We start from the raw sequence: 25,367 nt of genomic DNA on the forward strand, positions 1-25,367 counted from the left end.
GTAGATTCTGATAATACACTGTATTGCTGGAATCTACCTTGCCTACAAACAGAGAGGAGGTGCGTATTGCATAATCTGCTTTAATATGAAAATACTCAAGTACAAATATGAAGATCATTTTCATTCTGACTTCACTGTGCATTATTAAGAATATGAAATGAGTGAGGTTCAAAGCAAAGGCTCGACACTAAACACTCACACTCCCTTGTCAGAGTCCTAGTTTAACTCTGCTCATTACCGTTGGGAACGGCAGGCTTGTGCAACTCGGCACAGATGCACTTCTGCCATTTATTTTCACAAGGTGAATCATTAGAGTAAATTGCTTTTGACAGAGCCTATTAAAATAATGCTGTCATTTTCTCTGTGTGTGAGGTAAAAGCTCTGTGTCTCTTCCCATGTCCTCCTGTGGGACTCAGCTTTGCCTCTTCACAGGTGCTCCGAGTTAACACACGCTGCCTTGAACCTCACAGAGACACAAATAAACCAGCAATAGGCCGTTCATGCAATCTGACAGAGTAGAGAATCTGGAGGTGAGCAGTCAATACTAGAGCTAGACAGAAAACAAATAGAAGATTTAGCCGGCGTTACACTGTGAATGTACTCTCTGATAGTGAAGCTACGGTTGGTCACAGACATGCCTGGTATATAACAGCAATAGTATAATAGACGTTCAAAGAAGAAAAAAAATTATATATCTATATATTATAGGGGCGCTACATGAACTTCGATTAAACAGCCACTGTCAAGGAACAGAAAGAGTAATACAAAAACTTATATACACTCAAGCTTATCTTCAGCTACTACTTCAAGTTTCATCTAGGTACATACTAGAGGAGCACTTTTAATATACCCTTGCAAATCCACCATGTGATGAGGCAGGATGTGCCTCCTTCCTCCTTTGCACACTGTGCCTGCAAGCCATCAGACTTGCTTTACTCAGTTCCTCAGGGAAAGACATTTTGCAGAACTAATTATAGCTGACTGACTTACAACTCCTGGACCTTTCATAATAGACAAGTCAAAATGGAATCCAACCTTTACACCTATATAATATGATTTATACTATATGCCATTAAATGTGTTCATAATTCACTACAGTCCAATTTAAGACAGTGTGAAATAAAAAGTTGGACATGGTGCAGGTGGCAGCCTAATGGAAAGGGTCTTTAAATTAGCCATTAGCTTTCGCAGCGGAGAGTAATTGCTTCAGACAACTGAGAATACAGGAAACACACAGAAAAATGACATTTGATAAAAGAAGCTCATATTGATTCTATTATTATCTTATTCAACAGCTGCATTTATAGCACACTGGTACACACATGTCTATTATCACGCAATAAAATGCTTAAAGCTCAGTAGGGATGTGTAATCTCATGTTTATGTTTTACATTTACACTAATGCCATTTGGCAGACATTCTTATCTAGAGCAACTCAAAATTGTAGTCATGTTACAGAGGCTTGTAAATGTAGCATTATGAGTCTTACTCAAGGACCCTTATGGCATTTACATTGATGGATTTTGGCTGACGTTCTTATCCAGAGTGACTTACATTTTGTCACAGCCTTGCAAATGCCTTGTATCTCCAAAATGGTAACTTTCAAAGGAGAAGAAGAAAAACCCTTCTTAACTTTCAATGGAAATCAACGAAATAAAGTAATTTTGGAGCATTTCTATCAGTCCAATTATTTTTAAACAATATAAACTTTTATATCAAATTATATCAAAACATTAAAAATGGCAAGAAATTTAGATAAAAGTGACAATTTCAATCATGTTACACAGGTGGGAGAATGCAGAGTTAGGAATCTTGCCCAAAGACTTACTGATGTAGGGATGTAGGCTCAAACCCTATTCCTATGCCACAAGAAAGCCAGTGTAGTTACCCACTGAGATACTTATTGGTACAGAATGGTGTTCTTCAATGGAGCAATATTACCTACTACACTATACCGATCATAGATGAATAGAAGTTACACATGCATAGCTGATTTACATTGAAGTTGAAAACAGTCTCTTGGAATTACCCTTTTATTTTACAGAGCTACCTTACAGAACTGAACTGATAGAGGAAAAAAACAAATCTAAGACAGAGATTGACAACAAGACAAAACATGCAAACAGACACGCACACATACAGTCACAACATGGAAGAAATAGCTGAAATTTTCACCTGGGGCATCCTGTCAGGTTCACAAATACGCTAAAAAAGGGGATATGCCACAGTACCTGCAAAACACTTGCACTGCCATATGGCTTAATGCTAAAAACGCACAGTGATTTCTAGACAGGCTGGAAAGAGTTGGGTTAATCCCAAGCAGCTAGACAAAATGCACCAGCCTCAGATTTACATGCATGTCACCACAATCCACTGCAAAGGCAAAGCCTGCTGTCTCTCACGGAGCTTATTATTTCACACTCTCCGGGGGAATAGAACCGATTTCCCTCAGCCAGAAGAGAAAAAAACACATCCAGGAGAAAAGAACAGGATGGGGAATAGCGGGTGTTGGACCCGTCACCTATATCACCTCCTCACAATGAAGCAGCAAGAGGCTCATTGAGAGCTGTTCTTTTCAGCAGATCTCATTTGTAACACCACACCCGGTCCTTTTGTTACCGTTGATTCATGTCATTTGTCACTCCAAGGCAAGGTCGCCCAAAACATCCTTTCACTGGCCACCATACGCCAAATGATTTTTGTCTACAGTGAAAAGAATAATTCTACAGTTTAAGTATATGTTAATGCTAATGACTGTCTAGTAATTACAGTGCTGTGAAAAAGTATTCGCCCTTTCTAATTTCTTCCATTTTTTCATATTTGTCACATTTAAATGATCAGCCAATTAATTTAATACAAGCTTTAAAGAGAACATGGGTAAACATGCAAAGCAGTTCCATTTATTGTCAATCATTCCATTTATTGAAGATACATATTTATACATACATTATTTAAAACCTACAGTACCCATGGAAAAAAGTAATTTGCCCTTATTAAATGAAGGACCTGGATTCAGTTTCACTACACCCAGAAATGATTATTGCCAGACCTGTTAAATCTGAACACAACTTAAATAGAACTTGTCAGGCAATGTGAAGCAGACTAGGGGTCTCAAAACGCAGGACATGATGCCACATTGTAAAAAGATTTAGAAACAGATGTAAAGTCATTGAAAAGTTCCAGTCTGAAAAGGGTTGCAAAGCCCATAAAGATTTGGGGACTCCAGTATTCCACGACAAGGGCCTTTATCAATAAAAGTATAAAACTTGGAACTAGGGCTTTACAACATAGTGTTTCATTATCGTCATCACAATGCACACATGCGCGATAGTCACATAGCAAGATGTGCAATGTGTTGTGCAAAGTCAAATTACAATTTCAAATTACAGCAGCAAAAAACAATATTACTTTCCCATGACATATCTACTAAACACAATACAACAATATCTACCCAATATTGCTTATTTTCCCCCATTACTCCATTACTAGTGCATTACTAATATCATGACATTGGCTTCTGAATCATTTGCTTCTGCAAGACCTGGTCAACTTGTCTTAACTGAGAGATTCATGAATTGTGCTCTCTGTTAGAAGAAGAATGTCCACCCATCAGTTTGACTTAAATCTCAGGCACATTTGGGTTGTGCAGTAGGACAATGATCCAAAGCACATGTGCACTTCTGAACAGCTAAAAAAAAATGATTTTGGAGTGACACTGAGTTGCATTGATTTAAATCCTGTTGAGATGCTGTGGTAAAAACTGCTAAAAAGTGGATTTTAGTTGTTTCTGGCAAACAGGACATTGACATAATTAATAACGTGATAATGTCGCTAACAGCATATAAATCATTTTAGTTATTTACTTTGAACTAGATTAATGCAAAATAAAATGGTAATCACTTCCAAATGTAAGTGTCTAATGTCTAATATTACAGTAATTGATAATTGATAATCCATTTCATATAACGAGTAACATGAGGTTACCTGTTAACACCGGTATTATTTGTTGCACATTTATGCCCTGAAGTGCATACTGTGTGTTTTTAAGAGAAGATTATTAAAGAAAATATAGAAATAGTAGGAGAAATATTCATTACTTTATTTTTTTTAATATTATGAAAATTGTTAAATCAGGCACACACACACAAAAATTTTCAATAAAAATTATCAATAAACTAGATTAAGCAGGTAAATAAAAAAAATCCTAATAATAAAACAAGGTTGTTAGGTGCAGCCCTAGAAAGTTTAGGGTGGGGCAGTTACTTTTTCCCCAGGGGTGATCTAGGCTTTAAATGAATCTTTATTTTCAATAAATGGAATGTTATTTTAAAAGCTGTATTGTATTCTTACCCATGTTTTAGCTTACATTAAAATTATTTTGATGATCTAAACTTTTAAATGTGACAAACATATAAAAATAGAAGAAATTGAAAAGCGGACAAATACTTTTCCCACAGTGCTGCATTTCATAGTGCGCCTGTATGTTTCTGAACTTTACCACTTGCTGAACAAACCCAGAGCGATTCTGTCAGTTGGCCTCATCAAAAATTGACAACTTAGGCCAACTGTCCGTACTTTTGGCTGACTTGGCAGAACATCCAGCAGGCTAAATGTAAGAAATAAGGGAATGGAGTTATTTGATTTTGAGCTGCCTGTGAGACATTTTAGCTTCTCCCAAGGGAAATCAGCTGATGCTGAGGATGGTTTTTAAACCCACTTAAACCCTCAGTGGAACCAGGAGATCAGTAAAGAGCGACTCAGTGGCTGCTCATATCTCATTTTCACATCACTGACGTGTAACAGAAAGGACTTGAAATGTTGGTCCATTTATATATTCACTGCATGTTTTATACTTCGTGGACAATGAAGCTAAAATGCACTTGTGTTTTTTTTAGTAAAGCACATTTTAAAGCACATCATATCATGCTTTTGCTTCTCAGATACAGTAAATTTTGCAATACAAAATCACAACTTTTCTCTTGAGGCAACAATGCAAGCTAACAATCCAGCTGGTCTGCAAAAACAAAGCTTTATAACAGCACTAAATATGGCCAATTTCAGACAAAGGCAAACATTATAACAGTGTCTTGCTATAATGTTTATGCTTATAACTGTTAATTACACTAAACAAAAGCAAAACATGCTGACCAAAAGTGTTTCACAGTGAGAAGAATAAAGACTGAGCTGTTGTACACACCAATCAGCCATGATATTAATACCACCTGCCTAATATTGAGTAGGTCACCATCTAACCACCTGAGGCAAGACCTGCAGGTGAAGGCGTCCGTGGTATCGGGCACCAAGACATTAGCAGCAGCTCCTCTAGTCCTCCTCTAGCCTTGGGTGCCCATGACCCTGTTGCTGGTTCACAGATTGTCCTTTCTTGTACCACCTTTGGTAGGTACTGACCACTGCATAACCAGAAAAAAACCTAAAGACCTGCCAGATGTTCTGGAGATGTTCTGACCAAGTCGTCTAGCCACCACAATTCACCCCTTTGTAGTCTCTCAGATTCTTATGCTTGCCTATATTTCCTGCTTTTAACACATTAGTTCACTTGCTGCCTAATAAACCCACCCCTTGGCCGATGCCACTGTAGATTCAGATAAGCAGTGCTTTTCACTTGACGTCAGTGGTGCTAATGTTATAGCTGATCAGTGTACACTTGATCTGTAACATTATAAGACAAATATATTTGTATGATATTACTATGTACCCTGGAGTATTATGTTTGTAGCTGAGATGTGGGAATGTGAAGAACCTTTTAAAAGCCTACTTTATGTAAAGGTTCTTTACCAATTTCAAGTTTTTTCACAGTCATCACTAACTAACAAAACAGCCTTCTTGTACATTATTACATATTAGCTTTACCAGTGCAAATGATCTGTATCCACAGAACACAATTCTCAATAATGCAAACTATTCTGGGCGGCATTTCCCAAAAGCTTTCGAGAATGATGATTACTGTTTGATGATAAAGTGATAATCACTACCACATAAAGACAATCATTGTTCTACAATGCATTTGGGACATTGGAGACAATCAAACAGGAAAACAGAGAAAAAGAGTGGCATCTGTGATGCCACTACCATTTACATTTCTATCTATTGCTTGTGGAAATATGGGAGTACAGCTGCAGCGAATTGTGTATTTCTGATAAGAAGTGTGTAACCATCTAGCTGACAGCTATCACCTGTCAACATCTCAGTGAAAAGTATACACCATAGAACGTTGAGAAGGCAACAGAACTAAAAGACGTACATTAAAAATGTGAAAATGGAACACCTGGAATTCATTTAGGCATGGATTCCATGACCATATGACCATTTAACTGTGTAATCTGCATATCAATCATGCTGTAGTACACTGCGCAAAACTCAAACATAGAGAACTAATGAGCCTTATACAGAGCTCTCTCTGGCTCATCAAAAACTTCTGCAGGCTCTATAGGAGGCTTTACGGTGGATGAAGGCACATTCAACTGCCCAGTACACCTTTACTAGTAATGAAGCAATGTTACGAGTAACAATGTGGTTACAGCTGGACATTTAATAAGAAGATATACCATACTATCCAACACATATTTAAAATACAGACACACCAGACAAACTAGTTGCTGCTTTAACAACATTTTAGAAAAGCAGAGTAGGTTTATTTCAGAAGGTCCCACCACACTATAACATGGTGATTGTAATCCCATATTTTGTTTGATGTTGGTGGTACTGCTGGTTAAGAGTGTTCTTGATCTAAACACATTCACAACTTACCGTAATATTTAAAAAAAAAACAAGAACCTGCAAATCAGCCTGATACGAAAATAGAAATAGAAAACCAAAGACTTTATGTCCATTGAGACTGTTGGCAAAAACAGGATCCATAATGAAGAGATAATATAGGGGTATTTTCTTAAAAATACAGAATTCTCTAGAACGTCATTTTTGATCTGAATACTGTAAATATTGAGTACTGGCTCAAGCTAAGGCAAGACGTGCAAAGCTGATAAGTAATACTGATGTTATTACTTTGTTTTTAGTAAAACCTTCATATTTTTAGTAAACTTATTCGAGATTTATATGTTTATGTGAAATAAACACTTAGTATTTCTCCATCTTGCACACAAAAGCAGTAGGAGAGGTGCATTTCTGCAATGTTTCCTCTCCATTCATGTCACATCTACCACAGCAACATTAACAGATATAAAAACGAACATGGATCAGGCAAAAAACAGGACATGTCCCATTTCATTTTATTTGGAGAGGGAGAAATGGTACCCCAACAGGTCCAGACTTAGCTTTTTAACAATGTGTTGGGATTTCCAGATTGTTGCCAATAGCTAAAGATAAAACAGAGGCTAGAAATTTACATCATGCTTACGCCATTAATTATGAGAGACTCAATGGAACTGCATTCTTTACTGGAGCAGACTGTGGTAGCATCACTTTTCTCATGTTCAGGGATGATCCGTAGGTTTAAAAGTGAAGCAAACTGTGGACTACCTGTGATAATATAAGGCACTGCGACTCTACTTATAACCTACTGCAGGCTTTAGATTTCCTGTTTATCCTGCTTTTGTTGGAGTACCTGTCTCTACAAGAAATGCTTTCTACTAGATTTTGGAGCATTGCTGTGAGAATTTGATTACATTCAGTGACAAGACGATTAGTAAGGCCACCCCACCTCATTCCAAAGGTACTGCATGGAGCATCACCAGCATTCCAGAGAACACAGTTCCACTGCTCTACAGCTCAATGCTTGGGGCTTTATACCCCTCAATCCTACACCTGGCATTAGGTATGGTGCCAATAGGTTTATGTTTATCTATTCCACTATTCTATTAGCAGTACTTCTCTACAATGATGAAGCCAGCTGTGTATGCGCATTTGCACATCTGTGTCAGCAATGGAATGTATTTATTAGAAGGAGTGTTCAAAAACATTTGGATATATAGTGTAGATTAATAGATCCAGCAGACCCAAATCTAGGGTTGCCAGCTGTCTGGTTTTGGAAGTAGTTTTGATTCTATTAGTTAACACATGCTGCACTGAGCTCAAACATGCAGCAAATTTTCTGGAATCCCGTCACTGTACAATATTAAAAAGATGTGTGGTCTGCATTTCAGGCCTTCATGAATCATAACATAATCAGTTAAAATGATCTGTTTTGGGGTGTTTGTGTTCCTCTGATGAGCTGCTTTGAGCTCTGAAGAAGATCCTTCTTGCATAAGGGATGGCGCATAACACACATTTGCTGTAATAATGCGTACACTGTTTATTAATTACTTTAAAAAAAGACATCATAAGATTGGTCAGGTGGTATGAGCAGTGAGTCACCCTCAACACTGAAGCAAAACCTACCCCACTGCTGTGAACACATTATTGCTATTAAACATATATTCAAAGGACTCATGCATATTAGAACAAGCATTCATTTCACAGCAGCTATCTTTGATGGAGCCTAAAATACCATCCTACACTGTACTGTGTCCGTTTTGCTAGATGCTCTACTTTTATGATCTAGTATTTGATAAATCCATTTTCACTGGCATTCCTATAAGGCCACACTCAGAAGATTATTCACAAGCATATATAACATCAAATCTAAGGCATTCTGATTTTAGCAATCACTACACATTTTTACCACCTAATCAGGGAGTGAAAACGTTCCATTAGCTCAGAAGCCCAGCCCAATCCAGAAATACGTCCCATGACGGCAGGAAAATGCGTTAAGATTTCAGATTCACTTTGACTTTAACACTAAGGTCTAATCCCCTTTTATCAACAATGCCAGTAGGTCCTGCTTTCTGCAACAGCAGCTTATCAGCATGCGATGCAAAGAAACCCAGTTTTTGAGGTGTATTGTCTAGAGTTCTGATGTAATTGCTAATTTCTCCTTAATAAATCTGCCATTAAAGGGTTGAGGAAAAAAACAACAATGAGTCCAATAAAGAACCGAGGATCAGAATCTAAAATAATTTAGATTCTGATACACAGGTTTTTTAATAGGACAAATGAGGTTAGACAGAATGCTACACGTAAAATTCTGGAGCTGGGGAACATTCCCTGGCCTGTTTCAGAACCCTGTGAGTTATTGCCTTTATTCTAAGAGCACTCTGGCTCTCACCGCTAATAAATTGCAGTGCTCAATATCAGAGCAGGGAAGTGTCAGTTATGAAGACTGAACCTGGCACAGAATTTGTTTTCCATCTCTTAAGCAGGCTGCCTCCTGCATCTCCAAGAACATTGATTGTGCCTTCCCCTGGTGATGAGATATTGGAGCGCTGGAAACAACCAATAAGTGAATAAAATAAAGCCAGAGCTTTAGAGTCAGGCAACATTCTGCATGCATCGCTTTTAGGGTCATTTCATTTGAATTCCTACCCCCGGTGCGTGTGTCTGTGTGTGTGTGTGGCACAATGAGAGAATGTTATTTTGAACAACCCTTAATCAATGACAATAAAATATCTCTATTGTTTTACTGACTGTATTTATAGTGACTGGCTGGAAGCAACCATAAACATGAATGTGGTTCATTGATTTGTTGACCACAGCATCAAACTAAAACACATAAAGCCATCTTTTCAAATAAGAAGGCAGTATATACTTCATAATTGTGCCATCTTTTGTGAGAGTGATGGACTTGTCAGAGCTAACCATCTATTTAGCTTATATTGATATTACATTACACATGATTTATTCATCATCTGCCTGGCCTATGTCATTTATTTAGTTTAAATATACTGTCAGGTTTATATATATTTGGACAGTATATTCTGGACAGTCCATATGTATTACCACTTTAATGGATTTGATAATAAGCAATCAACATTTGACTAAAGTGTAAACCTCTCACTTTAATTCAAGGTTTGAGCAACAATATTGTATTAACCATTTGTTTTTACAGCCCCCCCATTTTCACTGGTTCAACTGTAATTAGACAAACTAACAAATGTATAAATATAACAATTAACTAAATAATTAAATAAACCGTCTGTATTTCATTTCATGAAGGTGTCTCATGAAGGCGTAAACTTTGAAAATGATGCGTCTACCTAATCGAAAATTGGTCTGGACTAGGTTTATTTTGGTGTTTCTGAGCTCACCTGTGCATTCCACATGTACTGTTGATTTGGCTGTCCTGGCTGTCTCTTTCAATAGGTTTGTTTGATTTTCTCAGCCTAATGATGGTCTCCTTCACTCGCATCATCCCCTGTTTGGACCACAGATTGACAGATCCCCTAAACAACTACCAAATGCAAATTCAACACTTCAACTCCAGCTCATTCCTCTTGTTAAACTGTCGCAAAATGATGAAGAAACAAACCACACCTGGCCATGGAACTGCTTATTAGTCAACAGTCCAATGACTTTTGAGTCTGTGATTTTTTTTTTCCACAGGCCAACTGAAGATACTATTTCTATCTGTAATGAGTAATGACAGAAGACCATGGAACTGATAGCTTGTCAGGTACTTCAATAACCCCTTCAGGCAAATCAGTAACAAGCTTTCCAGCAAAGAGTTTTTCTCAGCAAGGGTGATACAAGTATCTTTAACACGCTGACTAAAACATCATGTCAGTTCGCCAAGCATGTGATGTTAAAAGCATTTATATTCATTAAAGCACCCTACATGTTAATGTCATTCAAATCAACTCCAATTAATATGGAAACACAGCTTTCTGAAGAGACTCGAGAGCGAGCAGTTAATTGAATCATGAATTAAAAATGAACACAGACCTTAAAACGTCACACAGTCATTGTGAAGCCGTTTAAGAGAGGTACATGGCATGTTTCTGGATTTTTGTCGCAGCTGCTGCCATAGCAACTCTGCCTCTGACCCTCCTTCCGATTCTATCTTGGATAAAACATGCAACTATGCTCGATAAACGTGAATTCTTTAACCCTCGGCTGCTCCTCCTTCACACTGCATTACCACTGACTTCCTGCATCTCTTAGTGAGTGTCACCTTCAGTTCACTCAACAGCAATGCCAATGGCATCCAGGACCCACTTCCAAAATTATCTTGCCACATCCACTTCCCAAATCACTGACATTCTTAATAATAAAGGATGCTACAATGGGTTCTTTACATAAAACCACATAATATAATTTTGGTTTAATAAAGAAATCCTTTTGTAAAAGATGTGAATAACCTTTTATGTTTTAGGTTTATAGAGATGTATGTAAATGTTCGTCACACTCACACTCAAAGGTTATTTTTAGAACCCAAAAATATACTTTTATGGCATCACTCAAAGGACCATTTGTAGCACTTTTATTTTTAAGAGTGTACCATAAATGTCATACAAAAAAATACATGTATTTGCAACAATATACCATTGAAGTGCACCCCAAGAAACCTTCACTGCATTCTGCTTTTCTCTGTTATGGAGCTTCAAAAAAGGATTAATGAATGGAAAGTCCAACAGAAATGTTAATACACATTCTGCTATGGTTATATTTAGAGTTCAGTTTAGTCTAGGTTATGGGTAAGGTTAAGGTTAAGAGTTAGATTTAGGGTTTAATTGGGTTTAGGTGTAGTGGGTTCAGTTTAGGTTGAGGTGTAGATTTAGGTAATTTGAGCATATGAGCGACAGTCAATCTATATTTAGCACACATTCCTGAAATGGTCTTTTAGTCACATATGTACAAATTCCTCTTGAGGCCAGACTGATATTCCAGAAGTACAAATTCAAACCTCAATCCCATACTCAACCTTTGCTTGATACACTATCTGAGGGTTTTACTCCAATTTCAAAAGTGAAGACAAGTCTAGTTTTATTGATTATGTAACAGATTATGTCAACACCAGTTTCATTCAGCAAGGTTTCTGTGAGAGAGCAAGAGCGCGCGAGAGAGCATTACATCATTTAAAGTAAGCATTAAATTATTTGCGATTGTGGTTTGTTTGAATAAAAAATTTTAATTTAAGTTTCTGCTATCTGAACACTGCACAGTGAGACACACAAACATAAGATTGAGCCCATCAAGAGCAAAACTTTTCACAGATGAGGTAAATTTGCCAGGTCTGGCTTCCCTCAGTCTTCATTTTTCAGGTATTTATCCATGAAATTGAAGCGGCTAATGAAATTGAAACGATGGAAAGAATCTTGTGTTACAATAAGCTACAGAAAATCCAATTTACATACACTCAGCAAGCAATTTATAAAGAACACTACAAACTCTAATACTGGGTGGGGCTTCCTTTTGCTGTTAAATTCTTCATTCTTCAAGTCCTTTGAGATTCTGATCCATGCTGACATGATTGCATCACACAATTTTTGTACAGTTTTCAGGAGGACTTTCATGCTGCGAATCTCCTGCTCCACCATGTCCAGATCTGCTGACTGGGAAGACCCCTAAAGAACACTGAACTGATGTAACTCATGTAACCGGTTTGAGATGACTTGAGATGACGACATGGTGCATTATCACGCTGAAAACACCTGTTAATAGATGAGCAAACTGTGATAATGAAGGGATGCACATGGTCAGCAACAATACTTAAATGGGCTGCAGCATTTACATGACGATTGATTGGTATTAAAGGGCCAAAGTGTGCAAACATTCCTCACACCATTAGACCACCTACATCAGCCTGGACTGTTCATATAAAGCAGTTTGGGTCCATGGATTCATGCTGTTGATGCCAAATTCTTCAAGTTATTTGTGGACCTCAACAGAAATCAAGATTCATCAGACCAGACTACATATATCTGGTCTTCAACTGTCTAGTTTTGGTCAGCCTGTGCTCACTGCAGCCTCAGCTGTCTGTTCTTGGCTGACAGAAGTGGAACCCCACATGGCTCTGCTGTTGGAGCCTATTTGCTTCAAGGTTTGCTATTTGTACATTCTGCAATGCTTTTCTGCTCACCACAATTGTACAGAGTGGTTACCTGAGTCAATCTAAGAGCTGTAGCCTTTCTGTCAGCTCTCACACACAGTTTTTTCTTCATTGCCTCATTCTGAGTAAGAGAGACTGTTGTGCTGAAAAAAATATATATACACACACTCAAACCAGCCAAAAATGGCACCAACAAACATGCCATGCTCAAAATCACTGAGATCACGTTTGTCTCTATTCTGAAGGTTGATGTGAACATTACCTGAAGCGGCTGGCCTGTAACTGTACAACTGTATGCACTACACTGCTGCTACACTATTGGCTGATTAGATAACTGTACAGTCTTCCTAATAAAGCTGTTCCTCGTCTTTTTGTGCACACAGATAACATGAACAGAATCTGCCTATTTGAATGCAGGTCTTACTAATGCTGAATGTGTGCATATATACACACACACACACACACAGATTATTAAACATCTAAGAAAATCATCCTGTCACAGACCCAACACATTGCAAAATTGGCCATCATATAAAAGGGGTTTGCCGATATGATAAAATCAGATTGAAGACCCCAGGAGTCTTATACTACTGCAAGAGCAGAGGTAATACAATTTGATCATTTGATCTTTTTGTGATTACAAAACAATAACTACAAACAATGCTGCTGTGATCGCATTAGGAAATCACAGACTCAACATCATTTAACTCATATTTGTTTTTAACACAATTTCATCTTCGAAGTATTGATATTTCAAAGGCAACATGCTGGAATGCATTTCAAGCGCTCACATTAGTTAAAGAACAAATAAGTCACTTGTCACACTTAGTGTGCTGACTCACTAAATCACTGACAGCAGAAAGGCTTTGGTGTGCCGGGCTGCTTCCACCTGCAGCAATGCTGGAATATCACTTTTGATCAGAGGCAGCATTACTCCCTGCTGCCACGCCACAGTACGGTGACACAACGCGCTGTCTGGAAACGCCGCAGTGGTCTGCTCTTTGTTCTAGCTTCTCTAAGGAACGCTTTTTAAATAAACTTCCTCTACCTCGCCTCTCCCTTCTCCTCGCCAGAGGGGAAAAAATGCTCTGTGGAGTAGATGCCACACAGCACCGATATTTAACAGCACACCCACATGGACATGCAGGATGCCCGTCTCAGCTCGACATTGTTGAGACTGCAGCTCAGTAGGCCTCTTCTCTGTGGAATCGTCTCACTGCCTACAACGTGGGGATATTTGCTGTATGGTTTGCACTAGTCTGACATGGTCGGTTGCGTATGGGTGCTTTCAAGGCACACACATGCAGCTATAGCAGCAGGTAATATGACAGGCAGAAGAAGGCAAGCTCTGACTGAGCTGATGGCAACAGGGGTGGGGAGGAAAGCAGCAGCAGCAGCAGCAGCAGCAGCAGCCAAGCACACGAAAGGCATCTGTAGAAGAATATAAGCTATGGAAACATCACAGAGTATGGGTTGGGCAATTGAAGGAGGTTTTATCGTTGTCGTGGCAAATTACATCCCGACATGCTTTTCTGAGCGGATCCGGAGTGTTGTCAGCACAGTAAAGACCAACTGCATGTATCATTACAAAAAGAGCATAGCTAGTGCTGTTAAACTGGATTGAGTGCAGTGCAGTGAAACGGCAAATAAAAACCACTGTTTTTGATAGTGCTGGTAAAATACAGTGGTAATAATGGATTGTGTCTGTTCAAACTTATTAAACCATAGACAAACAGTACATATCTTTCCTGTATCCTGTATCAAGAAACTGTCCTTGAGTTGAATAATGTTCTATTTTCGCCATATCGCTCAGCCAACACAAAGGGGAGCATGGGGCTGCAGATTCTATCAATAGAAAAGTACAGTTTAATGGAAAATGTTTTGTTTGTTGGCTTATTTTGATGTTTAATTAACTGTATGTTTTTGGTGTTTTATCTCAAATATATTTATGAAAAAGCACCAAAACAACTTTACCTTTACCTTTTTATCTTTAATACTTTACTTTCAAAATTACTGCTGTTTTTCTGTTCTATTATTTTGGGTTTTTTATTCCCTTTGTGGCTCTCAGCTACACTGACAATGTAAACTCTAGCTTGAATAAAGAACATGACCTAGTACCTGACAAGTGGGGTAATAAGTGTAACTTTCATACACAAAAACAATTCTAGGGTTGCCCCGACAAGGGACCATTATTCTTTGAATGTACTTAGATACATAAATAATTTGCCATTTATATTTCTATAACTTTCTAGCGATGCACTGGCCCATTTTCTTTACATTTGTAGACACTGATATATAAACATTTATTGTATTTCTAAAGATCTACAAGTGCAGTAAACTAAATAAGATGTAAATACTTTAGCAAAGTAGTTAAGTGTCACCTAAAGACTCTAATTTCCTGTTTTTTTAATAAATACAAAAGTATTTGGACAATGACAATTTTTCTATGAAACCACCACAGTTAATTAGAAAGAGAGCAATCAAGATGTGATTAAAATGTAGACTTTCAATCAAGGGAAGAATACAAAAATATTGAAATAACTGTTTAGGAACTACATCAGTTTAGAATTTATAGTACTAGCTATCTCTTAAATACATTAAAATTATGATTACACTAACTCCTGCACCAATACGATGCTGGGCCAATGCCAATAACTGATATTTTTCATGTAAATCTGCTGATACATAAACATTTATGCAGATATATAAACATTTATAAAATACAGGAACACCTGGATTAGCATTACAGATATATAGCACTTATTTATGGATGGGTACAAACGCAGCAAAATAAATAAATGCAAATATTTTAGCACAGGATGCCAGCTTCACTACACTCTCTTCTCATGTGAAATCAAATAAATGCATCATCAAACATCTGCTGGATACGAATACATTATTTTACAGTTTATTTGCTGATACTGGATTTGCATTGCATTCCAGTCAGAGGAAAAGCTACTGAGCCATTCTTCAAGAAATTTACTATGAGTTGCTAGGATATTACGCAGACCACCTGATGGTGTCTGGTGGTACCCAGCATTCTTGTTTAGGTGGAACTCAGCTAGGCAAGAACGCAGGGGGTTACTAGTTCAAATCCCAGCTGTGAAATTTTATTGATGTGCCCTTCAGCAAGCCAGGCACTTAATCTGAATTGCACCACTGAATATCCATTTACATAAATGGGCAAAATGTAATCCTTTGCCTTGGATAAGAGCTTTACTTAGTGAAAGCGGCAAGAGAAAAAAGGAGAAGAAAAAGTCACACACACACACACACACACACACACACACACACACACACAATGCTTTGACTGTGGTCCATGCACAGTAACAAAGCTTTCTCACATTCACATGTATGGTAGAGTTCAGTGCAGTCTGGGTTAGTGAGTACTGGAGTAGCTCAGAGCAGTTGAATTGGCAAGATGCAATTACACCAGCCACCATTCTCTGATTCACTTGACCAGGAACCCGTACAGCACTAAATTCCACAATGGCCATGCCAGTGGGCTCGGACAACCAGCAAAGCCTTTCAATAAAACCCAATTATGAGCCTCGCTTCAGAAATACACTTTAAATACACCTCTCCGCCCAGAGGGGAGCACAAAAGAGAGGCCTAATGGAACTCACCAGAGCCCCTGAAATACTCTAGTTTCATGTTATAAAACAAATAAACAACAATATTGTCTTCAAATCCCAACTTATTACTTGTCCTTTTTCTGAGAAATGAAGTTCAATATCCCAAGACCTCCTTGAAAGACAGCAATATCCAGTCAATGTAGAGTTGCTAGGGCTTTTCTTTTTTTTTTCCATCATAGGCAACAGCTGAGGTACGGAGCTGAAGAGGTGGCAGCCGAGGTACCTTCTGTTCTATTTGCACATCATTAGGACTAAGTTTTAGAAGTCAGAAAGATGATCATTATCTCCCGCCCTTTGTTTAACACCCCCTTTTACTGCTGCACAAGATTCCCCTTGAGAATACCTTTTAGAAAAAAGGAGACAGTAATATCCTCCAGGACTGCCAAACACTGCACAAATTAAGGACGGCTAACAGTAATGAGCAGATTTAACCCACTGGAGAAAGAGTTCAAAACACAAGGGCCCATAACAAGGACAGATTGGCCTGAGTGTTTGACTCTGAAGTATAACGTCCTAAAAGTAGCCACATCGATTTTTTCCTGCACCGGCGCATTTGAAATGTTCGGACAGGCGCGTCTCTCTCATAGAGAATTTGGAGAACAGTGGAAGCAGTTTCATTTGGCAGCATGGGGAGATCAAATACTGAAAAACATTCCTTGCTCATGCTTGGAATTAATTTCACACGTCAATATTGCCAGCGTGCTCTTATTGGCCTCATGGTGTGGCGTAATGTCGCTGCATGTCAATGCAGAAGAATCAATTAACCCTGGCTTTTATTGAAGCATTTCCAAGATCCAATCAATACGTCAATGTCAAGAAGCCGGGCTGTGAACGGTAATTAAAAAGTGAGGTCCATCCCCTCCCACCTGTATTGGAGTGTGTGTATGTGTGTGAGTTAGTGCACGTCTCTGTGTACCTTGTAAGAACAGACAGATCACACCATGGCTAAAGGGATTACATTAACATACAGAATTTAACTGGCAACATCGAAGATTATTACAGCTTGGCCTTTAGACATGCAGAATTGTTACCATTAGATTTGTCTTGTAACCTGGTGCTTAAGCGGTCTGAAGTTGGATGCTCTGTACCGTACCTCACTCAAAAAGTAGTGCAAATTGAAACATTCAATGTAACTCCAATGTCAAGAGGCCAGGCTAAACTTTTCTCAGCTAGAAAGGCAGTTTTGACTTTTTTGTATATATTTGGTACTGTCAATTAACCCACCCATTTGTTTTGCTTGCACTAGAAATGCTTCTGATACAAGGAGGGTAAGGACTTAATACATGTCCTCCGATACATTTGAAGACAGACTCAGAGGAAAGCGCGGGTCCTTAGCTCCATGTTATTCTACATATTATTGTCAATGTATGTGTACACAGATGAAAAATACAGCTAATAAAAGTGGCAAACTTTTTTCTTTTTTTTTAAATGGCATGAATCGGAAACACATTACATTTTAAATATTACAGCATTATTCTGTTACTTCTGTTAAAGTTATGATTGGAAAAGTGAATGGTGTGTTATGATTGGTTTGTTTCAGTTAGAAAACAATCAAATATTTCTTTACAGTCCAGTGTTCTCTCACTTCACATTAACAAGTAATGACACACTCTTAAGGGTGGAACAATGCAAAGAAAATCTGTGATATCACAATGTGAAGATTTGATTGCATTCAGTGACATGAGCATTAGTGAGGTCAGGATGTTGGATGAGCACCACCACACCTGATCCCCCAACTCCCTAACACACCCCAAAAGTACTGGATAGTACTGGATACAATCATTTCCATCCACAGCTCAATGCAACCCCTCTAGCTCACGTCTGGCAATAGGTATGCTGCAAATAGGTTCACCATTTATCTAGACTCCATGAGCTGTGTGTGTAGCAATGGGTACAATTTAAAGCAGCTGAATGTGTTCATTGGAAAGGAGCCTCCACAAGCATTTGGACATGTAGTATATTGTACCATACTCAGTGGGTAGGCACATAAGGCACATGTAATATAAGCACAGTTTTTTCCAAATTTTCAAGGACTGGCAGGAGGTTTGGGCATGGGAATTGAAGGAATATACAGGGTACATAACTTCCTTATAGCTCCCCAGGTGCTGTGGTGGCTGCCCACTGCTTGTTACTAAATATTTTACTTTGAAATATAGTGGAGTAAAAGTAAAGGTGTCCAAAGGTACTTAAAAGTAAAATAGTAAAGTATCATTTTTGCTCAGTAATGTCTTCTAAATCTGGGGCTGAATTCACAAAAGTGTCTTAAGAAAGAAATTCTTCTCAGACATGCTTTTTAAAACTCTTTGGTAAGCCTCTAAGATTATCTGTTTAAATGGTTGAGTTACTGTGTAATTTAACATGATTAAAAGTAAAGATTGTTCTCAAAAGTACGGTCAGTTTCTATATGAGGAAAAAAAAACAGCTCCTAGCTCTTGTTTTAATGAGAATGTTTGAACATTTACCTTGATCGTTTTTCCTTCATTTTTCTCTCCAACCCACATGGTTATTTGAATATTGGATAACTGATAATGTTATTTTGCACTGCTTATGATAAACTCTAAAATACAGCATAAACGACTGTGTTACAACTGGCCTAAATTGTGACAAAACTTTAAGAAGATGAGAATGCAGAACATAAGAACATTCCTATGACTTTCTTAATGTTTATCTTAAGATCCTTCAAAAAGTTTTGCTTAGGAAAGCTCTTGTGAATCCAGCCCAGAACAGTCCTTCTTATTTGGAGGATAATAATCTGCTACACATGAATACAGAGCTCCCATTCGGGACAGTCAAGCACTGCGGAACACTTGGGATCTTAGAGAAATGACTCAGGAATCTGCCTCCGGGAGCAGTCGTACAGACATTCCTTGAAAACTACAAGCCTTTCTTCACCAAGAAAATGTACTTCAAATGCCTAGGTCACAAAAGCAAATTTCAATGCATCAGCACAACTAGTAATGGATTTCAAATAAGCCCTTGCAAAAGTGAAGAGTGAGCAAGACCCCGCTCTTCACGACAACACAAAAGACTTAGAGCTTTGTGATGCGCCTGGGAAGGGGAAAAAACATCTTGAAAGCATCCTGTCTCAACCATTTATTACACTTTTCCACCGACTCCCCTTTACTGAGTTACCTGTAGTACCTGGGCTAGAGGAGAAAAATACTGTCTTACTACGCTCAGTTCTCACTGTCCCTCTATGACCAGTGCTCAGATATGCGATGCTGTGAAAGGAGCTGGGGGCTGAGAGACAGCAGCTGCTACCCAGCTGAAAGTGTAACTGAAACCAACATGTGGCAGGATCAGAGATCAGAGAGACATGGATTAGCATTTTTTCCAGCCAGATAATGACCTGAAAGGTTTTCGTGGACAGAGAGAGAGAGAGAGAGAGAGAGAGAGAGAGAGAGAGAGAGAGAGAGAGAGAGAGAGAGACAGAGAGAGAGAGAGAGAGAGAGAGAGAGAGAGAGAGAGAGAGAGAGAGAGACAGAGAGACAGACAGACAAAGAGAACACCAAAATACTACACTGGCAGAGAAATCAGAGAGAGCGTGAAGGAACTACAAACTCATCACATTACTCTGTAGGTACTTTATCCAAGCTAAATCTCTCTCTCTAAGTTCACTTAAATCTTTTGCTTGAAAAACAGAAAAATAGATTTCTAGAAAACAAAAAAATTACAAAACAGCTTGACTAATAGCAGGACTAATATATTTAAATGTTATTTAATGACTTTACGTTATTTTAATGACTAATGACATTTTAGACATTGAAGCCAAGGCTGTTTGACTAATCCTACCAGTCAAATTCTACAAATTGCATTTGTTTTTTTATTTATTTACTTTTTGGGTTGTTTTTACACAGTACATATTTCTGTGAATGGACGTTCTGACCATGTAGAGTGTGCTGTTCATGTGCATCCGTACTAAAATGCAACAGTAAAAAACGAAGTAAAACTTACTAAAAATTGTGGAATAAGAACAGTGTTATAAATGATGCTGTACTTACAGAAACAATATGAAGTAGGTCGAGCACTTTAAATAAGTAAGGTGTTGCAAGTATGTGAGGTGTTGTCAATCTAAACTGTAAATACAAACTGACAAAAATGTTACACAAAAGATCAGTGTAAAGTTCCTAATTGGGACAGCTCTAATTTATAAAATATAAGAGCAATAAAGTTGGAGAACAATGACTTCTTCCTAATTTGATACCAGTTAACAAGCTTCAACTTAATCATATTTTGGCTTTACTTAGAGTGTCTATTTCTATACTGCGGCCCTGTGTTTCTTATTAGGCACCTATTCCAAATCTAATGACTGTTTCATAAAAGAATGGGTCTTAAAAGACTTATTGGGTCTAGCAGTGTCAAGTGAGAATTTTCTATTGTCCAAAAACAAAATAATAAAATAATAAAAACAAAAGCTGTGTTGATTTCCTATATTACAAACAAAGTCATGCAAATTTACATTGATAATTGATAAAAAATAATAATAAAAATAATAAAAATAAACCTTTTCAAGTACACTTCAGGAGTTCTTTAGTTAAAATGGTCTTGATTAACGCCAAAAAAGGTTTGACCATCATCGACAGTCAACAAAAATGTGTTGGTATTACAGAACACTCTTAATGCATAGAATAGGTCATTCACTGACTAATGATTTTACATATTCTGCAAACATTATAAATACGTTTTTCCTGTCCTTCTAGGACCACCAATGCCTTCACTGTGACTGTGCTGTGTGTTCAAGACAGACCCCATCAAAGGCACACGAACATGACAAACTAAAATAGTTATACGCAAAACTCAAGATGAGCTGCCCAGCATTTGTATGCAGGTGATCTTATTGGGAGCATCTCCCCATCCATCATCAGACTGCCCTGCCCACTGTACATAATGCCCATTCAATGCACTGATCACTCTCCTCCAGTGCGCTGCTTCAGTAGGCTAATGCTTTGGCTGTCTGGCCACCTTGTCCAATGGCAAACTGGATTTGACAGATCAATAAGGCTTAAACGTTCGTCCATCATACACTACAACACACAAAGTCAGGTGTGGGGAAATCAATACCATCGATTTCCCACAACATTTTTAAAACAAATAAACAGGCATTTAAGAGGATTTCGTGGATTTTTGTGGCAGGACACAGACTAAAGGAAGGTCAGATGCCCTGCTGGTGCACTCAATTAGTCGAGGGGAAATGTTGTAGGACTTTTAAGCAGAACAGCGCGGCTTCAAGATCGACAAAGGAGAAAAGACAAAGTCAGACTCATCGGTGTCCATCGCGGATGAAAGTCCTTGAATGGCTGTCCGTAGCGTGGCGAAAACGAGCTAACAGTGTGAAATGAGCTGCAGCTGTGTCTCAGTGATGGAGTGTGAGGGGAAGGCGAGACAGGGGCGAACATCTTCAAAGTCTCATTCTCGGCGCTCCGGTACAATACCATGCATGAGTGAGCGCTTCTTGCTCGGCTCCGCTTCACAGACATCTACTCGGACAGAAAATAGCTTAGCTTACCCCTTAGAGTCTCCTCGGCACAAATTCGAGGTGGAGGGCTGGAGAGGTGCTGTTAGTGTTGTTGTCGGCTGTATAGGAGCGCCGTTAGGACACGCGACGTTACCATAGCGCCGGAGTTTACCGAGCGCGCGTTAAACTGCATGCGACGGCTCGGGAAAACAAAGGTAGGTAAATAAATGTAAGCGCGAGTACAAACGCAGCCGAAATGTGGACAAAAACGACATATAGCTAACATAAACGAACAGACCGTGAGGTGCGAGATATGCACGCCAAGTCTAGAGATAATTAATCCACTGTCCAGCACATAGCTACAGCTCCTAACTGTAAACAGCGTCAACTACCAAAGTCAAAGTATGTAGTGCAAGCGAGCTACAGTCTGTTTAACGTCCCACAGTTTTATCGCCAAACACAAGAGCCAGTCCGACCCGCTACACACGCACACACACTCACACACTCACAAGGACCGGGTCCAGCTTATCCTACACAAGCTGCTCACACACTCCGAGGAGCGCGGCAGTGAGTCACACACACACACACACACACACACGTCGTCCAGCACAGAGACAACCAGATAATTCGCTTACCACACAGTCAGTCCAGCATCACCACATCCCGCCGGCTGCTCTTCTCTTCTACTGCCGTTGCTGCTCCGCTGTGTGTGTGTGTGTGTGTGTGTGTGTGTGTGTATACGTGCTGATGAGAGAGCGCGTGTGTGTGCGCGTGCGTGTGTATTTGCGTTCAGCATGTCGGCTCGAAGCACAACAGTCCGCTCGAGGAATCCTGATAGCGCGCCCTAAGCCAATCAGAATCCCGCCTTAACCGATTACAGCCAATCCGGTGCTGCAGAACATGGCTACTTTGCATAGCATGGTAGATTGACGTTGTGAAGTAATTCGTGGAAACTTATAGGAGCCGATTCTCGCCTGAAGTGTGGGAGGCTGCGCAAGCAAGGTTAAAGAAAGTCAGAAGAAGGAGTGGAAGATGGAGGGATGTGCATAAGGGCTCGAAATGGGAGTCAACTTGTGACACTTGTCACAGTGGGCCTCATTCACCACAATTGCTTCTTACGCAGATTCTGGCATTCACCAATGTTTTCATGTTTGAGATTTGTGAAATGTACAATGGCAATGCTGATGAGCCACATGATGTAAACAATTCTTTCCTCAGTAACAAATGAAAGAAAAGTCTGTAAGTGAAGATATTGGCAGTGGTGGCTCAGCGGTTAGAGCGCCGGGATATCGATAACAGGGTTGTGGGTTCGATTCCCGGGCTCGGCAAGCTGCCACTGTTGGGCCCTTGAGCAAGGCCCTTTACCCTCTCTGCTCCCCAGGTGCTGGAGTTGGCTGCCCACTGCTCTGGGTGTGTGTCTGTACTCCCTGCCCCTAACACATGTGTGTGTGTGTTCACTGCCAGATGGGTTAAATGCGGAGGACACATTTCGCTGTACAGTGACAAATACGTGCACCTTTACCTTTTACCTTTACCTTTTCTGATTCTACGAGGTTGGTGAAACGTGAGAAAGTAAAGGGGTTGCTGTGACAGGCCTTAGGGACCCATGGACATGCAGTCTCGCCTGAATAGGGCTTGTGTTGTGAATGGAACTCCATGGCGCTCTGCTAAGTTGCCCAAAGGTTATAATAACATAAGTAACAGCTACGTTACTTAATAACGAGACTGAGACAACGTTCTGACAACCTTTCTGAGACGACATAAACAGCACCACCTTTTGCAAACGTTGTAGCGACTTTGTGAGAAAGTAGACAATGTAACAGTGGCGTTTCTTAAGGTGGAGCTCGTGTAAAAGAGCCTGATTTTCCTCAGAATCTAATGTAAATGTAATTTCTAGGGCTTATGTTGGTCATGAAGCTCCATGGAATTGTGCTGAATTGCCCCCCCCCCCCAAAAATAAGCATAATAGCCTATCATGTGGCAGGGCTACTTGATAATGAGGTTGTGACAATCTTTTTGAGACAACGTCAACAGCACCACCTTTTCATAACGTTGTAGCAACTGTGAGAAAGTAAACAACTTTGTGAGAATGAATGAATGGAGCCTATATGAATGAATGAATAAACGAATGAACATATAAAGGAGTGAGCAGGTTGCAGGTTAGCCCACGTGTCTCATTTGGACCTAGCAACGTGTGTCCTAAAGATGCATGTAGGCTAACCTGCAACCTGTTGCACTCATTTATATGTTCATCCATTCATATTCGTGCCTGCCTGAAGCCATATTTAACCGAAGTAAGTCGTGTACATGAGGTCTTCAGGGTTAACCACACTAATCTAATAAGATCTGACAAACGTAACAGCATGCATAGTCTACTGTTAGAAAGGTTGCAACTAGCAACTGCCCCAAAATGGTAACAACGCTTCTATTAAAGAGGCAGGCTATGTATGATCATCTATTCACAGCCAGCTTCAGAGGACATCTCAAGGTTTTCTGAAATAATGTGTAAGCTGCATGATTGTGCTTAGGTAGCTGGAGCTCATCCACCTGCGAGTGGAATTAACACTCTTAGTCACCTTCTTTATTCATTCAAAGTGGATTATAGTTGTGCTGCCTTAAAGAAACATACGTTTTTTTTTGGTGAACATTTTTGCACAAACTGCACAAATATTGAATATCTGTATGGAAGCTGCAAAGAGAGAACCACCTTCATCAAGCATGCCAGGCAAGTGAGGGCCATCCCTCTCTCTCTCTCTGCCTGCTCCTACGGCTTGACAGCCTCTTTGTGGAAGATGGCTTTTGGCTCCAAAAATTGCGCTCTTGGAGAGCATATGAAAGAATAAAGGCACTTCATATTGTCCTGAGATGGAAGATTATTGAACATGCACTGCATTCAGAGAGAAAGGAATGAACTGTAATAGAGAGGGCAGTATTGGCCAGTGTGAAACAGAAGTAAGTAGGTAGGCGCTCTCACACCTGCCCTTGATCTCCTGAATGTGTACGATTAAGAAGCCTCTGTGGAGGCACAGACCCAGAGGATTGTAGCCTCCAGCATTGGATTAAGCACAGAAGATGCGAGAGCTAATGAAAGAGTGATTAAGGAAGGCTTAAGAAGAGCAACACATCTAATTGAGATAAATGATGTGGAGATTAAATTTGGTAGGCTATTGCTGACTTTAATAGTACATGAAAATGCAGATGTCAGAAATCTTGTGGACCACCTGCTGTATAGCCTATAGCAACAAAGTTGTTTTTGGTTAATGCTAATATCTGCAGATCAGTGATTATGCATTACAAGGATTCAAGTCAAAATGAAGTCCAGATAAACCTTATTAGGTCATGTCTCTGGACATACTGACAAAGCAGCTTCTAATGTGTGGCTACATATAGTATATTTACAAATATACATACAGTCACATGCATCACATTTATTTGT

The 25,367-nt window shown here is 39.3% G+C and overlaps 1 protein-coding gene across 4 annotated transcripts in view; it reads right to left on the minus strand.

The window, feature by feature from the left end:
• The window catches only part of b3galt1b (UDP-Gal:betaGlcNAc beta 1,3-galactosyltransferase, polypeptide 1b), a 115,028-nt gene extending 92,348 nt beyond the window's left edge, over positions 1-22,680 (minus strand). For 2 of the 4 annotated variants that reach the window (XM_072685756.1, XM_072685757.1), the window contains exon 1: positions 22,567-22,680. The gene's annotated coding sequence lies outside the window, so the exon portion shown is untranslated. Of the gene's footprint in view, positions 1-10,100; positions 10,141-21,982; positions 22,333-22,566 lie in introns of those variants that run through there. The other 2 variants (XM_072685759.1, XM_072685758.1) reach the window with 2 other exon arrangements.
• Positions 22,681-25,367: the final 2,687 nt, after the last annotated feature.

Source organism: Salminus brasiliensis, chromosome 8 (genome assembly GCF_030463535.1).
Source record: "Salminus brasiliensis chromosome 8, fSalBra1.hap2, whole genome shotgun sequence".
NCBI lineage: Eukaryota > Metazoa > Chordata > Actinopteri > Characiformes > Bryconidae > Salminus > Salminus brasiliensis.